Here is a 5,593-nt window from a genome sequence, read left to right as displayed (position 1 = left end):
AGGCAGCCTGAACCCAATCCTTGTTACCTCTGTAGCAGTCAGTGCTCAGACCCCTCACGGGAGGACCCCAGGCTGTCCCATTTACCTAGCGTTAGTCACCACCAGTATCCTTGCAAAGATAGGGGGGAGAGCTGGAGGCATTGCTGGGCACTGGTGAGCAAACACACCTGACAGAACAGGGGGATCTGGATCCCTTCTGAAGGTGCTGGATGGATTGTTGGAGAGCTGGGCCACTGTTCAGTAACAAGGATGCAACAAGCTTTCAAATTTGAAGTTCTCTTTTGGAAAGCATGAGCTGCTTTGTTCAAGGAAGGCCTGCACATGCTGTGTATTGATTTTTGCTAGCCCTAAGGGCATAACATTAACAAAGCAATTATCTCCCTTGTTAGGTAATTTGAGTAAATGAAGTTGCTCCAGCTGTACCCTCTTCTCAGGTGCCATCTGCAGACAGAACCTTTTGCTGACCATCTCAGATATTTTACTGATATTTTTTTAAGGAGATGGAGTTGAGGGTCCCACTAGAAGAACTGAGTGGGGCTGGGCTTTTTCCTTCCCTGTTCAGTGTCTCAGCAGGTGAAAACTGTAAGTTTGGACAACTCTGATCTCTAGCAAAATATCTGGTGAGAAAAGGCTCAACTCACAACTCATTTTTCTAGTAAACAATATTTTCAGAGAATAGGAAATGAACCTTGGATGTTGGGACATTTGCTTCCCTTGCAGTTAATTTTACTGTTTGACATGAGAGAGATATTTCTGCTGGTACCTAGAGCAGAGGGAAACATAGCAGGCACCTCAAATACATCCGTGTAATTTGGGCTGAGCTTAGATCTAAAGCTAGCAGGGACCTTTGTCATGATTCCAGGGCAAAAGGAATAGTTGATCTTATAGTCGCAGACAACATGAAGGATCCCAGCATTATAAAATAAAAAACCTAGATGTGATTTAACTTACTGTTTCTAAGCCAACAGCATCTTACCTGAGCTCTCACATGATACCGAAGTGGACCGAAATCTTTTATGGTCTCTTTAGTCCAGTTATTAATCTCAGTAAAACATTAATTCTCAATGCTGTTGTCATATGAAAAGCTGAAAGTACCAGTGAAGTGTATTGATTTTTTTAAAAGTGAAAACTGAGTCTCAAGGGAGTCTGGCTAGCTTGGAGGATTACATAAATACACTGATGGATCCATCAGCCATTGCTGTCTCCTGAAAAGAATGGTAGCTCATGGTTGTACAGTGATGCTCTCTTTCATATCACGTGCAGGGAATAAAAACCTTGACCCTTAGAGGCTTCTGGGAATTCATCTCAAAGGGAGCAGGCACTCGAAAATCATTGCAGTTCTGGGCTAAAGGCCTTCAATTACTGCTTGATACTTAAGTCTGTTTTGTTTTCAGTGGGTGTTCTGTTGCTGAAAATCTCCCTTTAGGAGCCTTAATGGAGATGGATAGCACTTTTTAAGAACTATATAAAGGAAAACATATTGAGAGGATTGATTTTTTTTTCAAGATAAAAATATTTCAGATTCGATGACTACCTCTCTGCCTTAGTTTGCTTAAGCAACAACATTAACATAGCTCAGAAAAATTGCCAGGGTGATCCCCAAAGTGTCTCTGTAAATGCCATCCTTTTTGTGCTGCGAATACTGCAGAAGCAGTTAAGCTTCTCAGAACAACTTTTTAATTAAAGCAACAAAATGTGCCACTCATCACAGAAGTGAAGTGGTCTCCTCTTTGCCTTCTAAATAGGAATTATGATTTCAGCTTCTTTATCGCCACTTCTCCTAAGCAAGAATCAAAAAGCAATCAAGTCTAAAAGACCATAGGAATCTTGGATTAATACAATCAGCCTGACAGTGGGGAGACTTCTTTTTTTGGAATAAAAATAGCAAACAGCAATGCCAAGTAGGTCCTGTATTATTTTTTTTATTGCCACTTTTTCACACCATTAAATGTTTTGGAAGAAAGGTACAGTAACTGCAGCTATTATAGGTAAACTTTAGATGAATGTACCTGTCAGAATATAAATGAAATCCTATATCACTTTGCTCATTTTGTTTTGTTTTCCCCATCCTAAATTAAATTACAGAGAATTAAATTTTTGAAGCATGACCATTGCACAGAGAATTATTCAGCTAAGAGCTGGCCACCTGCAAGAGGTTCTCCCCTCCCTCCCCTTAAGCTTGTTATTCATTGTCTCTGTTACTAATTAGGTTTTCTGACTTAAACTTAGTTTGCAGATGATGGATTTTAAAGAATATTACAAGGGACAGGACATCAAGGTCAATATTTGAAACTGGCAGAGAAATAACCTTCAGAGGGCTTACGCTCTGCGATAGTCCACAAAAGTGAGAGGCCGTGTGCTGAGCTGACACTCTTGTTAGTGCTTTCTGTTGTGTTTGGGTTTTTTTACCTTTAAACCACAGCATGCAGCAAATATCACTTCTGACAGTGACACCATGGTTATGAAAGTTAAATGCCTTACTCATTAAAAACAGCACTTGGTATGTGTGAAGGTCTTCCCTAGACATCTGGGAAATGCTTCCAGAGTGGATAAACAATATATTTTCTTGCAATCTAAGGACAAACTGACAAGGAGCACAAGGGAGAGGGAAGCATTATAAGCATTTTAGATAAACATTGACTGCCTATTGCTGACTGCGAATTCAGAAGGGGAGCTTTACAAGGCTGAAGGGAGAAGAGTCATAATTGGATCCATGGCTAATTCTGTAGCAGTGTGGTGCAGTCACAGCCTAATCTTTCATATGCATAAAATGGAAAATTCCACTTCAGTCCAGTTCTGGTGCTAGATCAACTTTAAATAGCTCTTTTCTCCTCCAGTAGACCAAATGCCTTCATTGCAGTCTTCTGTGATATAAGGTACTGCCTGGAGCAAGTAGGGTGATTGGAGCACGGTCCTCCACCCGTTTCATGATTCAGGAAACCCTCTCAGGAGCAGAGTTTCACCATCTGGTGTACAGGGGCTAGAAACCATAAGGAGGAGTATACTCTGAGAATGAACCCATGGTGATAAAGCAAGGTCTTTATGATTTAAAAAAGAAAAAAATACCTACTGAACATACACAGCACTTTCAGAGGACTTGGCTCTTGTAAACAGCAGCATCCCCGTAGCTATCAGGACACTGGCTGGGACCATGATCTGCCATCCCGGGGCCACACGCAGGCTTGCCTGTCTGCAACAGTGAGCCATGTCTTATTTACTGGATAATGTGGGAAGGGAAGTAAGCTTTACTGATAGTGGGCACCTATATATCAAGGCACCTATGGCCAGCAGTAGTACTGCTCCAGCAGAACAATTTTAGTCTAAGTGGTACTTTTGGTGGAGTCCCGTCTCTCCCACGGATCTGAGTTGTTCATTCAAATGGGCTGGGCAGCTTCTTTACCTGACTGATATGGTGGTGTTGGACTTGTTCTGAAGGCTGGCAGCCTTCCTTGGCTTCCACAGTACTTTTGCTTTTGTCATGTCAAACTTGCTTTAACTGTGATCAGCCCTGAAGTGGTCAAGTGGTTGGACTAGATAATCATTATAGGTTTCTTCGAGTTGAAATTCTATTCTATTCTATTCTATTCTATTCTATTCTATTCTATTCTATTCTATTCTATTCTATTCTATTCTATTCTATTCTATTATTCTAGTCTATTCTATTCCTATTTCTATTCCTATTTCTATTTCTATTCATTTTCAGCATCCATTGTGGTCACAAAGACACAGGAAGGCTCTTGGGCAGATCTGCAAAGGTTTATTTAACACTTCTTCCTATGAGAAGCAAATGATTCAGGGTAGAGCCTTGAAATCTTCCCTAAGAAACCTAATAAATTGTAATCATTATGACTCATTAATACACAAAGCTATACCCAGGATGACAATCTGAAACTAACTTGGAATTAGCATTCAACTAGTTTACCGTGTATTCCAGTAATTCATGCAGTACTGACAGAACAATGCAGGTATTTCAGGTCATTATTGCTCCATACTTGCTTGACATAACTTGGTATTTATTATGCAAAGTCTCATTTTCTCACACTGGGATTAAGTGGAAGGAATCACTAATTTCAATCAGTTTTACATGGGTAATAATTCAGCTCTCCCCAGCAGGTTGATTAGGTTTGCTGGATGAAACAGCTGTAGGACATCCTGTGGCAGGAGAGAATGACTGCTGAAACACTGCTGTCCATGGAGGCAGTTCATTTGGGAAATGTCAGCAGTGGGTGAGATGGAAAGGATGGGTCTGAAAGCTTAAAAGCTAATGGTGGTAGGCTGCTTGCTACAAAAGAAAGCAGAGGACTTGGAGTAATTGTTGCTGATTTTATTCCAAGTCATTGCTCTTTATTGGATTAGTCAAGCTAAAATCCCCTCTAAATTAATGCTTAGGAATAAAACTTTTGGAATAAAAGAAATAATATTTACATAATTAAATTTATTTGTCCTCAAATTATTTGATCTCCTTTGCTATCACAGAGAGTTATATTTTCCAATGTATATACTTTGATACTGAATTCAATTCCAGGATGCACAGGTTTATGTTGTCCCTGAAGCACTGAAACAACTGGTTTGTACTTTTGTGAGGCAAACTAAATCTGGGACTTGTGTAGGTCCGCTATGTAATACACATATAGGAAAAAACCCTTGTTTATTCTGTGGTATTCATTAAGTGAGATACAGTGATTACATTGACTTGAGTAATTGTCAGCAGCCAAATGAGCCTGTACAGGAATGCCCTGGGACTGGACATGCAGAGGAGAGGTCTGGCTTCCATCCTCTCAGTCTCAGAGTGGGACCGGTCTTAGACAAAGCATCTGTTCTCTGTTCCTTCATCATACTGCAAGGCAGGTAAGACTGATCTCCCTCAAAGCACTTTTTATGAAAATGAGGTTTATATTTGTGAAGCCTTCTGAGACATGTGAAAGGAACTTGGCCACCCCTAGTTCTCTACATAAAGATCTTCTGTGCACAAAAGATGATGAACAGGTTCAAAAGGAATTTGACGGGCCCAGTAGATGGAGATCTGAGGTAGTTGTGGGGTCTCAATGGGCCAGTGGAGGATATTCTACATGGAGTCTGAAATGTAAGCAAAACAAATATAGCCAAATCAAAAGTTTGTTTGACAATTCTTGGTGGATTCCAGTACTCGTAGAAGAGAAATTACCCACTCAAAAAAAATTTCAGATGCAACTTTTTCTGGATGATACCTGGCTTTGAGGGCATATCAAAATTGAATGAAAAAGTAGATTAGCTCACATAGCAGATGGAGAAAAATGAGTTTAATTTATTGAACTTTTACAGATTACACCGTTTTGAAATTTAAAAGTGAACTTGAAGTCCAGATTGAACCTGACTGTACTTCGTGCCAGAAAGACTGGCTAGAGCCTAAGAATGGCAACTTGATATGTTTTCATAACAATATTTTGTTAGCGTTAATAGTCAGCCAAATGCCAAATGGAAGATTAATTGAAGCAATAGACAGGGAAGAGCTGAAGTTTGTCTGGGAAGTCCTTAATGAGCAAACACAAATTGTGCATCATTGTCAGTGACCCATAAATATTTCTGGGATTAAATATTTCTTCCTGTTAAGAAG

This window comes from Athene cunicularia (assembly GCF_003259725.1).
Source record: "Athene cunicularia isolate RWA chromosome 5 unlocalized genomic scaffold, athCun1 chr5_part1, whole genome shotgun sequence".
Classification (NCBI taxonomy): Eukaryota; Metazoa; Chordata; class Aves; order Strigiformes; family Strigidae; genus Athene; species Athene cunicularia.
The sequence above is the reverse complement of the archived record's forward strand: the minus strand, read 5'-3'. Positions refer to the sequence as shown.